The sequence below is a fragment of the Phalacrocorax carbo genome, chromosome 6 (genome assembly GCF_963921805.1).
Source record: "Phalacrocorax carbo chromosome 6, bPhaCar2.1, whole genome shotgun sequence".
Lineage (NCBI taxonomy): Eukaryota > Metazoa > Chordata > Aves > Suliformes > Phalacrocoracidae > Phalacrocorax > Phalacrocorax carbo.
In genome coordinates, this window is record NC_087518.1 from 31,887,260 (window position 1) to 31,911,242 (window position 23,983).

At 49.5% G+C, this 23,983-nt stretch overlaps 1 long non-coding RNA gene across 1 annotated transcript in view; it reads right to left on the reverse strand.

Annotated features, from left to right (window-relative positions):
- LOC135313895 (uncharacterized) overlaps positions 1 to 23,983 on the reverse strand; it is an 86,731-nt gene that overhangs the window by 20,145 nt on the left and 42,603 nt on the right. Inside the window, exons 12-16 of the long non-coding RNA XR_010373389.1 lie at positions 13,586 to 23,576; positions 11,346 to 13,470; positions 9,879 to 10,327; positions 9,493 to 9,706; positions 9,027 to 9,200 (exon numbers count right to left, since the gene is read on the reverse strand). This is a non-coding gene — a long non-coding RNA (uncharacterized LOC135313895). The remainder of the gene's footprint in view (positions 1 to 9,026; positions 9,201 to 9,492; positions 9,707 to 9,878; positions 10,328 to 11,345; positions 13,471 to 13,585; positions 23,577 to 23,983) is intronic.

Below are 23,983 nucleotides of genomic sequence, written 5' to 3' on the forward strand. Positions count from 1 at the left end.
AACCAATTCACAGCCAGAAACCCCACAACCCCAATCCTTTTTAAGGAAGCCGTTTGCAGTGAAGGAGGCCACCTTGTCCAGCAACTGTGGCCAGGCTGGAGCTCTGGCTTTGTCCAGTCGTTCCCAACTCAATCGCTGCTATAACTGGAAGACAAAACCAAATCATTTCAGCAACACTAGATTTTATTTCACCTCCTACTCTTATGGCTGCCTCTCATGCCTGGACCAAGGGCTTTTTAAGGTATGACCTAGCTCTCCCTAGGAGGACCTCCTAGCACTGGCATGGCCAGCCCTGATTCAGCAGCAGGGACATTTCTGTCATTAGTGGCCAGGTGAGGAACCACGTACACTCGAAAGCAAAGCCTGATTTCAAGACATCTTCACCTGATGCAGCCCATGTTAAGCAGAGCCATGCCCAGGAGGCACCACCTCCTAGGCTCAGGGCCATGCAATTAGTGCGGGGTTATAAAGCTTTCCTTTAACTATGCCCTGAATGTGGAGCCGGTGGTTCCAGGCTCCCAGAGACCATAGTTCAAACAGCTTCATCTCTCTGCCTTGGCAGCAGGCAGGCAGGCACCTCCGCTCCCTGCAAGGTTACAGAAACAATGCTCTTTGAAATGCAGATCCTGCCCCGCTTTGTTCCCCACATCTTTGTAGGTGCCGGATTTACAATGTCTTCCCGTCTTGATCACTGGCCTTACACCCAGGCCCGCCGTACATCGGTGTACACGGAGCTCTTGTTAGCATTCGGGATCGTGCAAACCCCAGGAGCCTTTTACCTCCCTCGGCTTCTCTTGACTGATGCTTGAGCAGAGAGACATGGTGGCACAAAGCCCAGGGTCAGCAACAGCCAGCCAGATCACAGGATGCTTTTCAAGATCAAGTCCTTGGTTCAGAAAGCTGCTCAGAGCAGCAGTTATTCTCAAGTCTGTCCTGGTGCCAGCAAGGGGGAGATCACAAATGAGAGCAAATTACTGCTCATGCAACAGCAGCTGGAGACATCAGTCCCCTTCTGGGCATGGGCAACCCCTGTGCAACAGGGAGCTGCATCCAGAGAGCTTCAGATGGAGATGGATTTGGGATGTCTGTGATGCTAAGGCTGCTCGCCTCCCCCCATGCAGGTGTCTGCCCCAGCCTGTATCCCCTGTCCTCCACCAGCAAGCTCAAGCTGCCAAGGGGAATGTGACTCGCAGTCTGCTGGCAGATGCCCCATCCTTTTCAATTACGTGCAGTCCAATTCCCATCACAAGGAGGCGAGCCAGGAGGAAAAGCCACCGAAGTCAGTGGAGTCATGCTGCATAGTATGGAGCAATCAGGAGGAGATGCTAAGCCTGGCTTACACACATAATCTGGACTTCTTAAGCCTGTCCCATGCTGGCTCAATCTTTGTTTAAATTTATGGCATCCATTCCCAAACTGGCAGGACATGTTTACAATTAATAAGAGGGGTGTGGAGAGATGTGTCCTTTTTTCTTTAAAGCCAAACATCAGATGCTGTATTAGCCTCTGCGCCCTGCAATGGAAAGCCTGCTCTGAAATCCAGTACCCAGCTGCCAGTCGAAAAGCCCAACCGCACAGCCTTGACCCCGGCAAACACCACCCATTAAAATACACAGCTCTAGTTTAAACCTTTCCCAGGCTAGAACCTTAATGATGTGTGGGCTTTGAGCCCTCAACCCAGCTTTAGCCCACTCACTGCGGATGCACGACGGAAGAGGGCACCAGCACTCATATCCTCTGGGGTGCAGCCAACACATCCCAAAACTTCAGCAGCCATCAGCCAAGGGAATGGACTCTAAGGGGCTCTTCCTGCTGAGTCAGCTCCCAGATTAGGGGAGCAAGTCTCCTTTTTACTGCCTGCCCTCTCCCCAGGCTTAGGACAGCTCAGAAGAGTGGCTCAGGACATCCAGGAGCTACCCAGGATCTCCATTCCAGTGCTTCTGTTAGACCAAAGGGTCTGGACACATGGCCATGCCCCAGGCTGCAGGACTAGCCCAAGGAAGAGCCACCACTCAAACATGGCACAGGAAGCAAGTGAGGAAGATTAGCAGCTCCATGAATTTCCCAGGCCCTTGTAACAACAGAGGAATTATTTCAGAAAATTGTAAGTTCTGAGGAAGCCTCCAGGCAGCGGAGTGAAGCCAAATAAAGCCCTGTGGTCCCTGTTGGCTGACCAGAGAAATGCCTCCCTGTCCCCAGATGTGTTTCCAGCTATGGCCACTCTCCACCGCCTCAGAGAGGGACAGGACCACCACCAAACCCAGGAGCCAAATTAGGCATCAGTGGAGAAGAGAATTCCTCCCTGGACACTGTGGAGGACAGCAGATGCCCTGAGGCATGGGATTAATATAAGCTAAAGACAGCATGAACAGAGATCAATCCAGTCTCACTTCAACACATCAGATACCCAAGAATCTCCCCTCTGGAAAGGCTCTGAATCAATAATCCTTCCCATAAATATTGACAGCTATCTTGAAACAGTAGCTGTCCCTTCTCACCCACCATCCCTTTTGAAGGCCACTCCAGAGCTATCTCTTTCAAGCCTCAGAAATTGCTTCTAAAATCCCATCTAAATTTATTTATGAGCAGCTTACTGCACAGGAATGTGTCTTTCTCAACCAGAATCCTTACAGAAGCCATCACATTAACAACTGGATGTCTTTTAAACAGCACTGGGGGTTAAATCTAACCCCACTTAACTATAGAAAGTCTGGGATACAATCCAAGTATTTGCCCTGCCCTGATGCGAGGACCCTTGGTAGGACCCCCAGCCCTTTCCTTCCTTCATCCCCTTAGGAGGAGCAGGAAGGGAGAGTGACCAAACTTCTTAAAGCCTGGTCCAATGCCCCAAAAGATGTATTTATAGACTCTGTGGCTGGAACACCATATATTTTTATTTCACCTCCGCAAAGGCTATTTTGGGCTCATCTGCCATGGAAACGAGGCCAGCAGGGAGCAGAACCTGGCCCTTCCCTTGTGCAGCAGTTGATACCAAGCAAGGAGAAATGTACCCATCCAGACATCTGGGGTGGGATGAGGTCCCTGTTATCTCCAGAACTACATGGCAGCCTTTCCAGCCTGTACAGCAGGGGCTAAGGCCATTCTTCAAACTCCTTGCCGATTTCTAAGAAGTGATTTCTACCTCCCATTTCACACCAGGAAGGACCGTTATGCTTCTGAGACCTTTTGAAAACTTAAATAAAGAGTCAGAGGCTATCAAGAGATTTGCAGCTGTGAAAGCCAGTGGTGGAGGGAAACGCTATCAATCTCCAGGAATAGATGCTGAGGGCCTCAAAACTGGTGTCAGGCCGCCAGGACCTCCTGGAGATAAGCTGAGTGCTGGGGCTGGCTGAGGACCTGGCCTCAAGAACAGCACTGTGGATAAACAGCATGCCTAGACCATCTTTTATAAGGCCACGAGAATTCAAAGGGTCCTTCCACCCCAGTAAAAGTTTGGGATTTAGATGCTCAGCGATATTGTTGGACCAATTTCCTTGATCTTTTATTATCCTGGTAAATAATTTATTGGGACAGCCATTTTAAAAAATCCCATAAAAGACCCATAAAACATATTTATCACACAAAAAACCCCTGCTCCTCGGTTCCAACCAACAAGCTGAAAACTTGTTTGTATACTTCACTGCACATAAACTAACCAATGCCTTGTGACAGCTTTAAGCTTTTTAACAGCTCTCTTCCTGCTGCTCTTTATTTCCATTTTTCTCTATATGACTTCAGAAGAAAAAATAAAAGAACTCACCACAACAGGAGAGCTTTCTGCTTTTGGACAGACACTGACAATCAGGAACTTCCCCCCAGTTTTCCTGACACCCAGTAACTTTAGCAAGTGATACTTCTTTTGGCTGAAAAGCACAGCTCTGTGGTAATTCGTAGCACGTTGGGACACTGGGGCTGGCACCTGTACACAGAAGGATGGATGTGTGTGTGACTGAGGTGCTAGTGGTACAGACATCGAGCTACATCTCTGTGCCTCAGTTTCCCCGCTGAGATAAGAAACATCCATAAGGCACTTCTGTCTTATTCTGCTGGCAGAGGGCAGGGTCCTTATTTTGTGCAAGACTTGAATACACGGAGAACTTAAAAAGACGGACGAGGAATGTGTTTTCCCACCCAAAACATGCACAAGCCACATGCACCAGAGCTTTTTGCCGCTCCCTTGGACACCAGCAGACCAGGTCAGATGAAACCTAGCCAGCAGGTCGAGGCCTCAGCCTGCTGCCAAAGTACAGAACCCAAACCACGTTTATTGCTGCAAGCATGATGCCTGGTGCCAGGGAGTTGCACAGCCTCCAAAAGCAGATCTGCCCACGTCCCTCTGCACTGTGCCCACAGACTCAAACCTCATCAGGGACAGCTTTGCCCAGCAAAATGTCAACAAACACAGATGACCTGTCATGGGGCAACCAACCTTCACACCTGGGGATGGGCTGGGGTGTGCGTTTCTTCTCAGGAGCGAGGGGAGATGTGGGAGCAGCTGTGAAGCTGGATCAAGCCTGGAGCCCCTCTGCTGTGATGCAGAGCAGATCTTCCAACCATGCAGAGAAGGACTCCGAGGAGAGATAGCACAGTGGAGCTGGCCATCAGAGGGCTGCCAAAGCACACAGACACCCAGGCATGCACAAAGCCTGCTCCAGATGGCATCTGTCAGAGGGAGCCAGGGGCTGTCTGGGTCAGAGTGCTCCCCATGCACAATTTGGATCTTTCCCAACCCAGACACCTCCAAAAACCTTCATCCCAGTCCTGGTTCCAACACCGGAGTGATGTAATCCATTAAATGCCTTTTTCAGGACATGGTCAGCACTCGCACTGTGCTCCCCCCTTCACTCAGCTTCCCCTCTGCCTTCCCAAACCCCACAACAGGCACTCGAGTTACAGCTGCTTTCATACCACTGTGAGCCAAACTGCTTCTGTCTGCACTGGCTGGTTCTCCATAACAGCTGCCCTCTGCCTCCACCACTTGCTCTGCAGAGAGATCAGAAGTTCAGAGCAAGCTCGAGCAGCCAGCATGGCCTTATGATGAAGAGCAAGCTACAAAAATAAGGTTAGTGGTCAAAGTAAGCTGGGTTTGGGATCTCTGCATGCTGGGCATCGCTCCTGCCCGGCTTCAGTGGCCCTCTTGCTGTGGGTACCCTTCAGGTCACACAAGCTCAGCCCACCCAGTGAAGGTAGCCCAGCTGCGTTGTAAGCCAGTCTCCTAGCAGGTTAAAGCCCAGCAGAGTGTCATGGAGGCTGGGATTGAGAGTGCAGATGCAGGGGACACAAGTCTCTCTCTATCACATCCCCAGCATTGTCACTTCTCTCTCTTACCTCATGTCTTTCTCCTTCAACTGCTCTCTTATTATTTCTTCCTAATATCTCCTCCCAGTTCTGTGATCACCTCCTGCTAGCACCAGCAAGACCACTGAAGATCCCAATTGGTCTGTACAACCCATGTGCCCACCATCACATGCATCTCAGCCCTGATCCAAGCAGCCCACACTGTCCTGGATGGAGATCAGCAAGGATGCATCACACACAGCAGCAGAGCAGGGCCATCAGGTTTCCCTCCTTCCTCCTCAGGCGACCTTCATCATTACTATCAAAGGAAGCAAGCAAAATGGACACTATGAGCTGGAGTATGGATTAGATGTCTCTGAGTTTTCCTGGGACAGAGATACAGCCCAGTGCTGCCGACCTGAACAGAACCTTACAGCCAGGGAACAGACTGTGGCCAGCCCAGGAGAGGCTGGGACTCCAGATTCAACTTTGGGGCCTCTCCTACCTTTACCAAGTTCCACGGCTCCTTCAGCTGCTGCTTCCTATGATGAGCATGTCAGCGGTTAACTTCATTTCCAGATTTAAAAGTCAAACCCTGCTACACAAAATTAAAAGATAATGCAAGGAATTATTTAAAAAATTAATCTTTATTACTGTCCACTCCCAAGCTGCTAAGAAAAAAATGTATTCCTCATGCAGCCTCTATAAAAACAAGTACAAAGCAGAGAAAGAGAGAGCAGATGCTTAAAAAAACCCCAAACCACACATCTTTCATCCCTTTGCCCTGTCTGCCTGTTATAGCCATTCATCTGTACCTGCATGTCAACTCCCAGCAGTTTCCAACCCAGTCAGCCCCTTTTACCCTGCTAGGCAATTATTCCCCATTTCACCCTTGTCCCTCTTGTCATCCCTGTTTCACATCTCCAGGAGATCAGCAACCCCAGTCCAGGGAGCAACCTACAAGGTGGTTTAATGACACACCTTCCTTGCTCCAGGTATCTCTGATCACTGTATAAACCAGGATGAATTATAGCTCATTACAGAAAGGGCAGGCATTTGGGAAGTAAACAAAGCAGCTATTATGGAAGCCAGCAATAGCTCCACAATGCTGGAGCAGGGTTGATACATGCAGGAAACCATGCCTGAAAGAGAGGTCGAGGATCCTTGGCAGGTCTCAGAAGCTGGTATAAGAAGCTGAGAAGCAGGTGGCTATTGCACAGGTTTATTCAGAAGATACTTCTGTCTAGAACTGTGCTCAAGGAAATAGCACAGTCCTTGGTTCTAGCTGGTGCTTGACCCCATGGAACCAGAAATGGGACTCTGCAAACCACCGCTTTTGTGTCATGCAAGCTGCCATCAATTAGCCAGGCTTTGGTAGGTCCAAGAGCCACCACAATTGAGCAAGAGCACCCAGTCTAGCACAGGAGAGAGATAGAGAAGTAAAAGCCATCAAACTCACCAGCCATGTCCATGCTACAGTAAAAGAAACAGCCAAGAGCACAGCTGTGTGTCCCACCAGCATTCTGGCCAGCTTAGGACTGCATCTGGCCTGGGCCTGCTCAGGATGACAGCCACCACCAGTGCTCCTGCCAAAGAGATGCCCCTGGGTCTGGTGGGAACACAGCTGGTCCTGGAAGGAGCAGAGGACTTCACAATGGGAGAAACTGAGAGACCAAGAGCTGCTGCATTGTACCACCAGCCCAGCATGAAAGATGGCTCCGTTAGCTGCTCCATGCCCAGTGCTGGGGTGAAGGAACCAGCAATCCCCAGAACACACCCTGATAGCCATTATTGCAGAAGCAGCCTCAAAAGGGAGCTGTAAAGTCCATCCTCCCCGTCCCCAGCTGAGTACTACAGACACCAAGACCACCCCCATCCCTTCTCCAGGCAGCTGGCAAGGGCTGTTATCCCAGAAGAAGTGGCCCCACACCTTCTCCTTATTGGGGATAAAAGGAATATTTGGCCTTTTCTGACTCCAGGAAGGGGAGACACAATCTGGAAATAAAGTACCAGTGAGGAACAGGTGCTGGGGGTGGAGAAAAGAGAAAGGCAGAAACACAAGCAGGCTCAAATGTGACAAAGAAGAAAACCCCTGGGACAGAATGTGCCTGCGGGTGCTGCTGGCAGGGACACCTGTGGTCCCCAGCCAGGGCAGAAGTGGAGGGGGAACGCTGCAGTATGGCAAGGCAGGAGGTGGCCTTCTGAGGGGAGGATGACTATGATTGATGGTGCTGCGCTGTGTTCTCACTGATGTAGAAAATTAGAGAGAGATCGCTTCAGATATTGGCCCATCTGAGACACTTGTTGTGTCCACCTCCTGTACACAGGTGCCGCTCCTGGGAGCTCTCCTGCCAGCTTGCAAGCTCACTATTCAGAGTGTTGAACTGGGAAAAGCAACGTTTTTATGTTTTTTTCCCTCGACTACCTAATTGTATTATTCTTGGGAATACATAACATGCTGACTTCCTTGCTCGGCTACTTGAGGGAAAGTTTGTTTGATTCCCCTCACCTGGGAAAAAGTAGCCTCTCTCTCTTTTCTTTCTCTCTTCACCCAAGGTGTGAAAAATGCTCTAGAAAAGATAGGAGCCATTTTTTCAGATGGAAATAGCTCCCTAAAAACAGTAAGTCATGCTCCACCCCTGGGCAGATCCAATAGTTGGGAACCAAAGCTGCTGTGCTAATATAAGTTTGTGTTAACGTCCTCCTGGCAGGATGGTCCCCTCCTGGCTTCCCATCCCTTTGCCATTTAACCAGTTACTGTTCCCTTCATCATGGCTGCTTTTGTCCCTCCACTGCCTCTCTGCTAGATGGCAAAATGGCCTTTAAGTGGTCTTAAAAAGTATCCATGTATGCTTCCATATGAAATGAAGCAGTCCATGGTCTAATGTGCTGTTTTTGACTGGGATAGTAGCAGCTGAGCTTGTTCCCACGGCAAAAGGGGAAGTTTCTTTTTTTTTGCTCTTGGGTACCTCAGGAACAGCTTCAAAATTTCCCTGCTTTGAAGCCCATTGCCCAACATGGACATCCAGGCTCCTGAGTTGGGGACCTCCTCACAAGAAGACAGTAGCTAAACCCAACCCAACTCGGTTCCTTTTTTAAAAGGACAACCATGCCACATGCTGCAGCCCTGCCAGCAATCTGAGCATCCCCTTGGTCACAATGCACTGAGGGCTGGCAACAACCAGCAAACACCAAATTCAAGTCAAAGCCTGAAGCACTTGAGAAATCTGTACAGGAAGATGACTAGGAACAAAGCATCCCTCTCCCTCCCTCCCACATCCACCCAAGGCTGACCCCAGAGCCTGCTACCAGTTTTCCCAGTGGTGGTTAATCATCTACCCTCTGGAAGTCCCTTCTCAAGGTGCAGAACAATCCCCATACATCTCTCCACCGAGGCTGAGCCTGCCCCAGCCTGAGCTAACAGTAGGAAATTAGCATTAAAATGATAGCTTGCTATTAGCGGTGTTTCGGCTCCCTATCACGCTCCAGGAACAGCAAATGATAGGCTGTGGTTTCCCTCCCGTGATGCAGAATAGAGGGAGCAATGGCAGCCAGAAGCACTGAAGTTACCCAAGGAAAGTTTTCGGCTCACCTCTCCCACCCCTGCAGCCCCTTCCCTTTGCCATCCCCATCATGTTCATCCACCGCACAGACAATCCTACAAACAGATGGCACCTGGGCAGGAAAGCAGACAAATTGGCTCCCACCTGCAGGAGCACTAAGAGCTTTCAAAGCAGACAAGTGCTCACTTGCCAAGACCCCTGCAGTGTGGAGACGCCAGAGGAATCTGCCATTGCTTGCCTTCCTCCCTTCTTGCTGCTTAACAGCTCCTGCTGCATCCTTGCCTGGTCGCAAGCACGCAGCTGGCTCCTCCCAGGAGCTGGTGGCAGGAGGGAATGGTTGCTGCTCCCCGAATCAGGGCCCTGGAAGAGGTAATTCAGGCTGAGCATCAATGGAGCGACACTTTTTTTGTGTCAGCAAAACACTTTGGTTTGGAGGGCTCACAGCTAGCCTGAAGCGAAAGGGTTTTCCTGGGCCCCTGCTGAACATCCATCTGTTTGTCAAAAAACCAGCTCAGCTCAAGCTGCCTGCTCTCTCCTCCTGCCAAAGCAGGGGTCCGCCCTCCCAGAAACTTCCCCTTCTTGACCGGATAGCTGTGGCAATAGCACAGAGAGACTAATTTCATTTTCTGCCTGCCTGCTCCTCTGAGCTCACCTGGCTGAAAGCTTCTTCATACATCGAGGCCAGGGAAGCAGCTCATGTACCAGACAGCAGGAAACTAAGAGGCCGGAGGAGATGAGCAAATCCATGGGTGTCAAGGCAGGTTGTCATCATCTTTTGGGTACACAGGTTATCCTGCAGAGTTATAGCATCTGAGCGTCTCATAGCTGGTGCATTTCTCCTTGCAAAGCCCCATAGTGCTGGTCACCTACAGCAGGGAATGAGGACGTAGTGAGGCCAAGATGTGCAAGGGTGCTTGGGTGCTTTCAGAACATCATACATGGAGTCACATACAACGCTGCTGAAATCTTCCATTCAAATTACATTTTAAGCCACTTGGGTAAGGTCAGACAATCTCCTCCCCTCTACCTCATCCTTACCTCTCTCCAAAAGCATGTAGACTAGCAAGAGAAGGCAAGTTTCCTTGAGCTTCAGTTTGGCGATTGGCTTGTAACAGGCCTGGGAGGTGAGATATGAAAGGGAGAGGGAAAAGGCTGGTAGCAAAAAGCAGGGTAAAATGGATACCCCTTCCCTGGCATCCCTGTCAGCAGCTGAGATGTGGGAGCGAGGAGAGGAATCGTCTGATGATGGATGGCAGAGAACTGAACCTTGGCAAGGCAGAACAGGAGCAGAAGGAAGCACTGCTCCCAAAGGCGATTCTCACACCTCCTTGGGCTAAGAAAAACAACCATCAGAGGCAGCAGCAACAAAAGAAGGGAATGCACTTCTCCCTGCATGTTTGGTATTCATCTCCGGCCTGTCAGAGGGGGCCACGATCCAACCGCACATTTGTATATTCACTGAGCCGTACACCCAACTCAGCGGACTCCTGACAGATGCAGATGGCAAAGCCATTTTTCATAAGGTGAGGGAAAAAGGGAAAAAGGAAAAAAAAAAAACAAAGTGAAGACAGGCTCAGGCTTCAGCTGGAAAAGATGCAAGACAGGAGCTGGGCTAATAGAGAACCAGAATCAAATTAAACTCTTGGATCTTTAAGTGCAAAAAGAGGCCCATCCCCTGCTTCTGTTTTCTAGTGTGGCCTGGCAGCAGCAGCTACCTTCATTCTTTCCTCTGTAACAAGCTGGAAAACAAATGCTGGACCCAGAACAGCACTAAGGCTTTCCTGAACTGGCCCTCAAGGACAGAAAGCTGGCAGAGGGTCTGCTGCAGGGTTGTGGACACAGGCACTCTTCTATGAGATTATCTCCCATTTAGAGGAGGTGAGAGATAGCCTGTGGAGAACATTAACACATGTTTATCTGCCCCTCAGACCTTGACTTAGTTCAGGCCTGGCCCCTGAAGAGCATGGATGGCCCCCAGGGCTCTGAGATCCCTGACAGACCTCCTGCTGGTACAATGGTGCCAACATGGCAAAGGACCACTCTGTGCAATGTGCCCCACGATGGCAAACGCAGAGGCTCCCAATGGCCCTGATTTGTCTCAGACAGTGACCAGGGTTCACCCTCTGCCCCAGGTCACCCACACAGTAAAGAGGCATCAGTGACACAGAGCTGCTTACGGACACAGCAAGAAAAGTGATGCTCAGCACAGCATACATCGTCCCTTGGGCAGCATGTATGCATGCCCTGCTTGGCAGTGGGAGCCAGCGGTTTTTGATGTAAGCCAAGGAGAAGGGAAGGAAGTACCCTCACGGAGGGAAATATTTCACCCATGCCAGTGACATTCTGCTATTGTCACCGTCAGCCATAACATCATCCTCCTGATGTGAAATCTAAGTTGACAGTGATACATGAAAGGAGTGGAGAAGGCGGCAAACAGTGCCCAGCCCTCTTTTTAACCCCAAATCTCTCCTAGCTTCCAGACTCTGCACAAAGCAGAGCCAGTACCTCATCACCAGGTTACCGAGCAAACAGACTTCCTTTTCCAGAACTGTTATCTATCCTCTGGACAACTCCAAGGAGGATTTCGTTTGATCTCTGTTGCATCCTCTTCATTTCTGAAATGAGAAACAAATGAAGAAGACAACACCTCCCTTGCAAAACAACACGTGTCCGTAAGCTGACGTCACTGTAGCCTGAAGAGTTTCTGGTGCCAAAGTCCAGGTGGCTTCAGACTCATCAGAGGTGCATCAAGCACCATCAAGCCCTGCTGCCTGTGGCATTTCCAACTGACATTTGTTCCCCTTGCCCCAGGAACAGGCAACCAAAAGGCTGGACAGCAAGGCTTGGTGAAGGTTACTGCCAGAACGTGGTAGAAATGTTATCCAGCAACATATGTTTCAGAAAGATTCATTCCTCAGCAGCCTGGCTCCATAATAAAAGCATCAGAGCAGCTGACTTACCTCCTCCCAGTCTCATTGTCTCCAGACTTATCCTGTCTCAGGTCTCTCTCCCTCCATAAGCCAGCACACACTTTTCCTTTCAATAGGCTGGCACTGAAACTCAGCCAGCTGAGATTGTAGGAAAAAAAGTAAAACAAGGCAGGTGAAGGGTTCAGGAGAAAAAAAAGCTCAAAAGCATGGTTTTTCTCTAATTTTGATTGCTCTCAGTTCTGAAAAGGAGAATGGGGAAGTGAGAGGTACCTTAACATGAGAACACTCCAAAAACAGAAGCCACCTGATTTTGTGTCCCAAACCAATGCCCAGGCTGCCAGGCTTCCCTCTCAGGAAGCTCAGATCACATTCCTGATAAAACCCATCCCAGAAGACATGAACATGTCTGAGCCTGTCACCCTCCCAGCCAGGGAGCCTCTTCTCATAGGGCTTTGCCCCTGAGAACCCTCACGGGTGGGCACCCAGAGAGCAAGGAAAGGAGATGAGACTCCCTGCAAGTCAGAGTCTTGAGGAGTGCTGTGCACCAGCTTACCTTCACCACAGAAATGTGATGTTAATCAGCATTGCACGCAGCCCCGAAGGGAGGACAGTCTTCAGGGAGTTAAAAAAAAAAAAAAATAAAGAGAGAAAGAGATGTTAATGGTCCTTCACAAAGAGCTAAAAATACACAGAATGGCTGGAGTTTCTATTGGGTTTTTTTCTCACCCCCCCAAAGGAATGTGCCACACAAATTAAAACGATTTCCGTCCAACCTGCAAGATAGGACCAGGCAAGGCATCCTTCAGCTGTGAGTGAAAGAAATGGAGCCTGCCATTGTCAGGAGCACGCCAGCCCCAGGGAGGCAAGGTGGGGGTTGGCAGACACTGGCTGCAGGGATCCTGCTAGCTAATTCCCAGTAATAACCAGGACAGACAGGTCCTTGCCAGGCACCCAGCTGGGGTGCAGGGTGTGTCTCTCCAGCACAACAGAGACATCAATAGCAGAAGTGAGTCCTGGGCATCTCAGCTGCCCTGGGGGGATGCAGACTAAGAACAGATGCCTGCTGATAGCAGGCTATGGGCTGTGGAACAGCTTTCTATGGAGCAGAGAAAGCCTCTGCTACCCCAGCGACAATCCTGTTACATTTGCAAAATGCATTGCAGGAAGCAGGGTCCATGATACCTCCTGGACCCTTGGACATCATCCCCCAAGGACATCTTTTTCTGGCCCACGCTAGCATGCCCGTACAGGTACGTGGCTTGCACCTAACACCCATTTCCTCTGTTCAACTGACAGCCAGTTTGCTTCCAGCAGCGAGTGCTCAGCGATAGGCAGGGAAAAACTAAAGCCACGTCCACCAGGCTATAAATGCGCTGCTTTGCTCTGTCACAGCTGTTTCTCACATCTGGATGCAGACAGCACTTAAAGTGTTGCAGCTGGCACCAACTCCTCTGTTAGCATTCCCCCACCCTGTTAACACTAGGCAGGGGAGAGGTCCGGCAGCTGAGGTGAAGGGGCACTTCATCTCTGTCAGGTTCTCCTCCACTAATGAAAATGTTTCTCCAGCGTGTCCTCGAGAAGGCTTCCTTCAGCTCCAGCCCCCGTGTGATTGAAGGCTAATCTCTGTTACTCTTGGCTGAGTGGCAACCCACAAGGAAGGTGATGTATTTTGTTTCCCTTTAACTCCACATTTAATGGTGCTGGCAAAAGAAGAAAAAAAGCCAGATGTTTCCAAATCGTAAGTGAAATCCTCTTGTAACATGGAGAGAGGGCGGGGCAGGAACAGAGGCCTCACAGACTGGGACCAGAGTGTACCCCTATAAATTCAACCCCACTTCAAATGGCCATTTCGCATGCCAGTGTGCCACCCTCCCAGAGGCAGTCCAGCTGATCACATGTGGCCACAGGAGGCAATGTGTTCTCCAGCTGCCCTGTGGGACATGACTGGCCTCCAATGAGCTCCCCATCATCGGTCTGGTCAGTGCAGGGGCCTGGGAGAAAGGCCAAGGTCTGGAATGCAGAATATTTGGGGCCAAGGAGGAGAGTACGTGACGGGGCCTTGGCGCTAACAGGCAGTGGCCTTGGTTCCTCTGTTTGGCTTTGAACTAGTCTCTGAAGCCTCAAGATGTGAAGATTTCCAATCTGTGGGTTAACTTCCTTTTAGAATGCTTGGCAATGTACTGATAAAGAATGGAAAGAAAAAATTAGGATTACAATCTTCTTGCTATTGTGCTGCTCGCACTCAAAGAGATGCCTGGCTCCATAACACACCAGTCTTTCTCCTCTGCTCCAGGACCACAGCTCTGCAAACACACTCTAGACCATCCCCACCAACTGTTGTTCTCCTGCTGTTTCCACCCTCACGGGAACAACCCAATTACCCACCACAGTGCTCTCTGCACGCTCTACCTGCAAAGCGTTACAGCTTTTCTCCACCTTTTTTGCCCCTACAAAACCACCAGCATTTGTTGAGGACACTCAAGGACAACACAACCTCTCCTGTTTGCTTTCCCTTTTCCTCCTCTCACTCTCTTCTCCCAGCCCTGCCTGCCACTGGCACTGGGTGTGGGGTGCTTTACCATGGACCACATAAAAAGCATCCTCCAACAGCTAAACCCAGAAAAGAAGATGACAGAGAAATTAAGAAAACAGACAGAAGGGAAAATAAAAAACTTCCAGTTACTGGCAATTAGCTCTACTTAATTCTCACCCACTGTGCACCATGCCGTAGACACGATGACTCTGATAGGTGAACACGCAGGGTGGCACACCACATACCTGCATGCACAGTGCACGGGTGAGCACACAAGGTGGTTGTTGAAGGTATTCCAACCTATTTGGCCACCTATTTGGACACAAATGGCTGCAGCCCTTTTAGGGCCCTCCCATAGTCCCGGTCAAATCAGGGACGGTGCTTTTCTCTGCTCTCACAAGCTGTGGCCTGAGCCCCAGGGCAGAGGCAAAGGCACTTGCTCAGAGTTGAAGCCCAGCACAGGAAATTATCCAAGGGATGTCCATCCTCATTCCCAGGCCCACCTGCCCAGGTTACTTGGCTCATTTTTCTTCCCAGGAGGGATGCCAGCTACAGACAGCACTTTGGGCTGCCTGTTGACACAGTCATAGACAGCGCAGCTCTTGCTGACAGAGATGCCTTCCCCTCCACAGGAGGACATGCTTTGCTCCTAGCCAGAGGGAAGGCGGAGGCACCCAGCATGCTGCCGCGGTGGAGGATGCACTCAGCCAGCCACTAATGCTTCCTACAGTCTTGGAGCAAAGGGATGAATTAGCTTTTATTAGCTCTTGCGCAGAGCACATCACTCCTGCCCTTTCCTCCTCGCACAAGACACATGCACGGACTCAGCTGTGATGCAAGTGAAGCAGAACCAAGTTACCTCTGTGCCGGCGGCCCCAAAGTCCTGTTGGGTCTTGTATAAATCTTATAAATCTTAAATCTTAGACAAGCTAGGAATTAGGATAGAGCAATCCTCCTAAGGGAGCTGCAGGGCCCTCGCTGCCCAAAAGTACTTCAAAAAAGATGGATGCTTGGCTTTTATGTCTGAATCTCTCAGGTGGCACAACACATGGCCCGAAGGTGGGCACAGTCTCCATGCCAGCAAAGCCAGAGTCACTGCACAGTCCCTACTATTGGCACCCAAACTTGGGGGGTGCGGGAGTGGTCTGTAGTTTCCCCACTGAGCACTGCTGCCACAAAATGTATTCCTGACCCCCAGCACCCAGCCATCAGCACGGCTGAGGGATGGAGCTGCTCCAGAGAAGTCTCTCTGAAGTCGCTCTGGGGCTTGTTAGCAGGGTGATAAAGGGGATGAATGGCCTCAAAGAAATGCTCTGTCTCCTGCCGTGACATTCATTATCCTTTAGCCGTGCAATTCTTCACACCAGCCAGGAGCTCGGGGCTTGCTCGTTTATCGTCCTCAGGGGCTGTTTTCCACAGGAGGCCACACTCTGCACTTGTGCTCATCGCCCCAGGCAGCTCGAACGTGCCTGAAGAGCCCACAGCATGGCAGCCGGTGAGAGAAGGCTGGGGGCAGAGCAGTTCTTCTCCTGGGTAGACTCTGAGCTCATTGCCTTCCTCCCACACAACCAGCTTGCTTTCCCCAAGTTGCAATTTGGTGATCTGAGCCACAGCTGCCCCCCCAGATCTGTAGGAAATAGAGCTGCGCACATTTTCAGCCTAATTTCCTAAGAAGTGCAAAGCATATGCGATCTTGCTGCATCAGTCTGTCCTCTGCCCACTCCCCAGCAACTTCTGACACTGCAAACAGATTTCAACCTGATCTGACAGAGAGACAGAGGTCTCTGAGACAGTCAGAGTCTATAAATTTCATGGGAACAGACTGTCAAACAGAGGAGAGACATTATTAGCATCTTCCAAACTGTAGTGTATCATCCGTTATTAGACATCAGACAATCTGCGTGGGAGAGAGAGATATGCTATAAATATCCTGGTAAGGGAAGACGTTCCATTCAGCACACACAGCTTACTAGACACCAGAGAATCCAAATGCAAGCTATATATCCACAGGGAACAAGGCTTCATGGATCCCACTGCACACAGTACTAATGGGAGAAAGTTTTGAGCGTGCTTAGCTGGCTGGCTCTCCTATCAGCCAAGATGTCATTTTAGCCTTTGGAAAGCCTCTGGAAATGGGCTGTGTGCTCTTCCCTTGCCATTCTTCAGTGACCAAGCCGAGCTCCTGCTGCACTTCCAGCTTGAACCACCATCCCAGGCTTCTGGATGAGTTCAGATGCTCCCTGAAATGGAACAGACATGCCCAGCTCCAAGGGGGAACAGCGATGGGCAGAGCAGCTCCCTCACCCCCGGTAACCCTTTCATTGCTTCTCTGTGATACGGACAGAGATTTTGCCTTCCAGCAAGATGTTTCATCTTCAGGCTGCTGCCAGCAAATGCCAGGAAGGCAGCCCAGAGTCTGAGCAGCCGCCAGGGTTGCTCACAGCAGTATCACTTACATACCAAGCTACCCATTAGCAGTTGACTCATTAGTGGCAATTGTTATTGTAAGCAAAAGGGAGCTTGTTCCCCTCCACACAGGCCCTTGCTGCAGACTAGACCCACTCATCAAGCCAATGCCAGCAAGAAGCTGGCAGGACAGAGCAATCCCCAGCAACCCTTCCTCTTTCTCCTAAAGGTTGAAGGGGACACACCAGCCTCTTAGTTCTCCTTTAAAGTCAATTAAATGGTTCACACGTCACACAGTGCAATACAGCCTTCGGAGGGTGACTCCAAGAAGCCATTTACTAAAGCTGCTGGCTGGCCTTCCTTGCTCACCTCCTTTCAGTGACCCAATTAGGAGACCCTCATTAGGCTGTTCCAGCGTGGAACCCAGAGTCATTCCTGCCAGGAACTCCTGTCACTCAACACCACTCTCCAGTACGGGAACAATTAGCGGAAAGCATATGTTACACGGCAAGGCAGCGAAGGTGACCAGAGCTTACTAAGGCCGAGCCCAACATTTCAGTGTTGTCTGACCCAGATGCAAGAAAGCCAAATCCCGTATGCAGTTTGGGGACAGAGCAGGGTAATCCCTGTGCTCATTTAGGATCTGCACTGACCCAGTCGTTATCTGTTCAGAGTGTCATTTCAAGCCTCAGGCATCCCACAGCCCTGGAAGTAATTGAGAAGTGGGAAATAGCCTTTTTCCTCCAGCTCATATGTGATGCTGGTCCAGCTGACCAGATGCATTTTGGGACTTCTCTGAATTCAGCCAGTAAAGGTCAAGTCCCAGGAGGTGCCATCAAGCCCGGTGGATCACGTATCACTTGTACCTGCAGGGCTTCAGCTCTGCAAAGAGAGAATTTAAACATGCACTACAGCACATCCTTTATTCCAGAAAAAGGATTTACACTTCAGGGGTGCTTGACTCCCTGTTCTGCCCAACAAAAGGAATGATGGGGATTGAATCCAGGCTTGCATTCCTTTAAAAAAAAAAATAAATCCAGAAATCCAGTCACTCTATCCTAATTGTTCTGATCCAACCTTTCACAGCACTGCATTGAGCTAAAGGGCCGCACCTGAAAGTATGCCAAGAGCAGCATGAAATGTTAATGTTGCAATTAAAACAATATGAATATTGCAGCACTGCTCTGCTGCTCCCCATCCACTGAACAATTCTCATTCAATGGAAGTCAAGTTACATTTGAGGAAATAATGAGGTCTGCTAATTAAGTCTGGCCTAGGAAGACAGCAGTCTTAAAAGGAAAAAAAAATTCAGATCTCCCCAAAATGTGTACATTTGCTGCTTATTACCTGCAAAGAGAAATCATTAATGCTGTGCAACGCCAGGATCACAGGTCAGTGCCATTGTCTTATTGCACACATCTAGAGGAAATTATCTTTTTAATGATAAAACGCATAAGTCATGACCTGCTTTGTCCCTAGGATCTGAGCAGGAAATGCTGGGCTGACACTTTCCATGAACGCAGAAAGCAGGCACCTAATAGTGAATGCCAAATCCAGGCTGGACTAGCGAGAGACCGGTAGGGGCTCCAGGGGCCGAAGGCAGCAGATCGCTTTCAGATGACACACAGGGAAGGGATTTGGCCTCCCCTGCCACCAAGACATTTGAGTGATCATGACACCGGTCAGTTCTGGGAGGCAGAGACTGGTCAGGATCATTACACATTTTAACTCTAACAACAGGCAACAGGGAAAGACCCCCTCCTGCCCCTTGCATCCATCGGTTGCTGCCCCAAGACACAAGCACGTGTTGTAATAACACAAGGACACAGCAACAGCTTAAAAACCATAAACATCAGGTCCAAGGGTGCCAAAGCAAATCTATATCAACACACTGCACCCATAGCTTCTCCGCCTTCTCATTTTTTATCATCTTCCCAAGTTTCTTTATCCATGATGGTGGTTGGGGCTGCCACTGTGTCTCCTGTGTTCTCCTCAGCCCAGATAACTGCAGAGGGAGGTTGAGGTGGGGAGGGTCTGGCACTGTGTGTATTTCATGGGAAGACCAGAAGGCTGGGAACAGGCCCACCACATCTTCCCACTGATTTGGCTGCCTTTTCTCCCTGTCAGAGTTTCAGGAGCACACAAGTCCTACTCATCCTCCAGGCCTGAACTCTGCCATCAGACCCAATCTGATTGATCAGCATCGAGTTGTCTGGGGGCCACAGGGCAGCTTGTTGTCTAAAGAGCAGGCTATGGCAGTCCAAACATCTTCTGCCACCAGAGCAACACCCCTCCCTAACCTACCTCCCAATTCTCCAGAATAAAATTCATCCAATGGAGGGGTGAGGGAGGACACTGGAGTTTTGGTCCATTCCTTGACCAGTGCTGACACTCTGAACTTTAGCCTGTCTTTAATACAGGCAGCCTTCTGTGTAAGATCCAGACAGAGACTGAGTCACACTGACTAGCGTGGAAACACAAAGATCCAAATGAGGGGGAGCTCAAACCATTGTGAAGGAAACACTTTATTTGAAAGAGAAAATCCAGATTAAAAGATCAGAAAGGACCTTCAAAGTCCGAGATTGTCCTAAGGGACTCAGATACCACTTCTATCCATCTGTGGCCTCCTGGAGATGGAAGAGAAATAAACCGATTTGGTTACCAAGGTCCACCCAGGAGGATGTCCCCACTCTATCCCCACCACCAGCAGCTCACTGTTTTGTGGGCTAGTAGGTGGTCTCCTCCCTACAGACCCCTTCTTGCTGTATTTCCAGATGCACTAGCACTTGCTGCTACCAAGTGTCTGTTCTGCAATAAAGAGCAATAAACATGCCAGAGTAATTAATGTCTTAACAACTTATTACAATCCTCAGATAATTAATCACAAAAGCTAAACATGCTGTCTCACCCTCCTAATGTGTTAATGCTCTAATTATTATGCCTCAATTAAGGGGAAGTCAGCGCTCCTTGCTTAGAAGTGCATGTTTAATAAGGGTGCTTGAATGCAGGCAAGTTGAAGTGGGAAGGGAGGGGGTGATGGGGGTTAAGGAAGAAGATACCATTTTTAATGAGGTTTCACGGGTGGCTCAAGGCAAGGAATTGACAGCCCCTATCTGGGATCTCACACATGACTACATGTGGAACTGGGGGCCATCTGTGGTGGCTCTGTGCTCTGCTTCCCACCAGGCTATTTATAGGAGAAGCAGCATGTGGGGCACAGAGAAGGCAGGGACTGGAGATGAGCAGTTGTACTGTGGATCTGGCCAGTGCTAGACAGCAGAGCTGGGAGCTCACAGAGCAGTCAGCAACAGGAGTAGGTGATCTCCTCTACCCAGGCCCCTTCTTGGTGTATTTCCTTCCAGACACATAGGTACTTACCACCACTCCTGTCCCATTTGAAGTATCCCCTTTGCCCACGCCTCTCCAGCACAGTCCTGTTTCCATGATACACCGTGCCTCCGATCAAGCTTCTTCTGGGACATGCCATGGAAATAAGAAGAGCCCCTCAAACCCATGATTGCTCTTGGGACGTGACAGACCAGCTCATCTGATTCTAGCCATTGCCTGGTGGTTTTCCACAACTCCTTGTGTGACAAAACAGAAAGCCAAGCCTCGAAGAGGACACCATTAAAACACGCTTGTTTTATAGGTGGGGAAACTGAAGGCCAAAGAGAGAGAGTCTGCAGGGGACTTTGCTGTGGTTAGTACCACTGCATCTGCCTTTCTAGTGTCTGGCTCAGAACCTTGCTGGATGTTGGGAAACCTCAGAAAGATGTTCTTGGTGGTAAGAAGCTTGAGTAGACTGTAGTGATGAATGTGGGACCTGGACCCTTCACTGTGCAATAGCAGAAGGTCCCTGCTGTATTCAAGACAGCTCTGCACCCATATGATCCTCGTTCTTGGGGAAGACTTCTGGTACAAAGTACAGTCAAGGCAAAGATGGCATTACCTCCATTGCACCCTGCAGAAGTGGTGACCCTGGAGAGCAGAGGGATCAAGATGTAGGACTCTGTGAGAGGTGGCACAGCTCTACAATGCAGCAGGCATGGGAGGCTGGGACCAGGATGGTCAGCCTCCAGATCTTGTAACCATCCAAGAAGCGGCAACAGAAGAATGGCTGAGTCCAAGTCTCCGAAACAAAGCCTATAGAACAATTTCTTTCTCCAATAAAAAAAACTTTTGAAACAACTCCCCTACTCAAGTGGGTCTTCAAACACAAGGAAGCTTCTCCTGAACCAGCCTGATTTCTGTTCCATCCAAGCTTTTTTAAATTTCTCAGACAAATTAATCACCACAAGTATTTCCAGCCTAAGCTTGACTGGAAAACGATTGCATTTCCTCAAGAAATAACACACTGTTTAGGTCTGGATGGCTTCCTCTGAGGAATAAGGGAGAGAGTATAAGAAACTAAACAAAGCCAAGCAACCTGGAGGGGACATAAATTTTAAAACACATGAACAGTTTTGGTTTTCAAATAATCAGAATGAAAAAAATATTTCACATAGTCACTTCCACAAAAATAGTTCTATCATCCTGATTCTTTGGTGATGTCTCATGAAAAACAAAAGAAAGGTCTCCACGTTTGCCCACCTCACCTGCAGTACACCTCTGAGACAGCAACCTGCTGGCAGTTTGACTGGAGAAAAGAGGCTGATGTCTCCTCATAGAGGCAGCCTGTGGATTCCCCCAGGGATGAGGGCTCCAAAAGACGACTTGTGTGTTGGGCCTCTCTCCACATGGCTTTCCATTCCAGCATCAGTCTTGATCTGCCCAGACTTTCCCTCACCTCTCTGATGAGGATGACTTTAGACATCCAGCTGTAGTTCCCTGCACTTGGCTGCAGACATTGCAGCATTTTATCTCAGCAACTTCACTTCACTCGCAAGTTGCTCCATAAAGACTCCACCAGAACACAACCTACAGAACCCGACCATCCAAGACAGGGCCATCAAAACCATTGAAATCTGAGCAAACACAGCCTTACTAGGGAGATACAAGGTATACACACCTCTTGAGGAACCAAAGGATCCTTCTGCTGTTATTCGCGCTGACTGGTGTACTGGGGATTTTTCTATGGCTGTTGGCACCTATGTTGTTCATCTATGCTGAAGATGGCTGTGCTCAGAGATGAGACTGTTGCCTTATTTCTTTTCAAACATACTATCTAAGTCTCTCGGGATCCACAAGGAAGTGGCTAACTGCTTTCATACCTCTCCCTTCTCACCACTACCATCAAATCAGTGGTCACTTGAAAATATGGTCGATTACTTCAGTTCTGAGGCTAGACATTTTGCCTTCATTATACTAGATTCCAACTATTCCAAAGCATCAAGTCAGTTAAATATCTGGTGCCAGAAGTTTTGGAGAAGTTGACTGGCTTATGCTAGTATGCTGTGGGGTTGGAAAAAGCCATTTACCTAGAAGAGTGCAGTAACACACAGCTCCTGTGCCAGGGCATTTTCCTTGGGATGCTCTGGGCCCTGTTTAGCCCATACCCACCACCAATATGAGACAAGGCATCAAACCTGAGTCTTCCTCCCAGTACAGTGGACAACATCCCCAATAATCCTCACTCTACCCAGCTTGAGCATGTTCCCATTCACATTGGAGCAGGCAAAAGGGAGAGGGAAATCACCATGCCCCTTTGCACCTTTTCCATCTGAACTCCGAGATTCGGCTTCTTGGAGTAAGTCACTGCCTCAGCGGCCTGAGATCAGCTCCCAAACATGCTCACACAAAACACCTGCAGCCAGCAACCACACATTCTCAGAGCCCTAGAGCAGGGCCTGGATTTTGAGGGCAGCCTCTGGAGGAGAGCAGATAACCATTACATTAATAGATATGAGATGTAACAACCATCGGACAAAACAGCATCACTGCTTCCCAGAAAAAGACCTGAGTGGGTTAAAGTGCTGGACCACAAAGCCAGTGCCACTGGAGCCCAGTGCCCCTAACCCCAACCAAACAGCCACCTCTAACAAGAGCTTTCTGAACTCAGCTTACCCCATCCCTCCGCCTGCTGCCTTGAAGACAGCATGCAGTGTGACAGCTGGGAAAACCAATCTGGTCCAAATTTTGTTACAGCCCTGCTGGTTTTTATCCTTGTTTACCAGCATTAATTTTAATGGCTTTCCCTACATTAACTTTGTCCTGAACCAGTCGGAGGAAAATTCCTGCTCACTTGCCTTCTGGAGAACAGCCTGGGTAATTTTCCCTTGTCACATAACGGCCTGCCTGGGCTCCTCAGGAATGACAGCCATGCTGTGTACTTTGTTGAGGGCAATAAACTTCCCAAGGCTGGAGGAGAAGGATTTACATATCCCTGAATATACTGTCCATTCTTTGTTCAGTTTGGGTCTTGGCTTGTGCTGGTCCAGCAGGTGGAAATGTCTTCCTCCTGTTCAGCATCGAAGGCAACTACTGAACCTACACCAAGGAAATGCAATGCTTCCAGGCAAAGCAGCAACCTCCCCAAGTCTGGGCAGCTTTGGGCTGGGTTTGTCACTGGCCATCTGAGCCTCATTTTCCCCTGGAATCATTAAAAATGCCTGTAAAAGAGGTCCTGAAAGAGATAACAGTGCTAGAATACACATGGAAAATGTTTCAGAGAGGTGGTGAGGAGGAAGCGAGGATGCCTTGTCCTCTGCACCAGCCCTCTGCTGTGCAATGCCCAACTCTGCCCACGCCCTATTTGTGCTGTCTCGTGTGTCCCACACACTTTTATTCACAGCAGGGAGCAAAGGTGAGGATGATGCAATGCCTGAGCCTTCTCTCTCCTGTCCACTCTCCCTCTTCTCATCTCCAGCTCCTTCCAGCAACCATCCTGGCTTCCTGAAGGAGATATCACAGCTCCACCCAGGCTGGGCTCTGCAAGAGAGAAGACGACTGTCCTTCAATTTGCTCACCAGATGCTGTGAGCAGTGATCCCTCTCCTTTCTCCAGCTCACAGAAAGGTGTGATGGCTTAGGCCATGGGAAGAGAAACACTCAGGACTCTCCCTGTTACAAAAAGGGGCAACAGCTCTTTCCAAAGAAATGCAAGGGGTCAATTCAGGCATGTTTCCAAAGTTTTCTGTCTCTGACAGCATAAAAAAAAGGAATATGGTTACACCAAGGGAAGCTATTTGATGTATCACATGATGCCCTTACTTTAAAAGTACAGATGTTCCCTCCATGCTCCAAGGGGCTATTTGGAAGACAGAGGGCTCAAAAAATTCCACTATATCCAACCACAAGCACCTTGGCTGCTGTAGAGAGAGTGTTGCCATGGAAAGA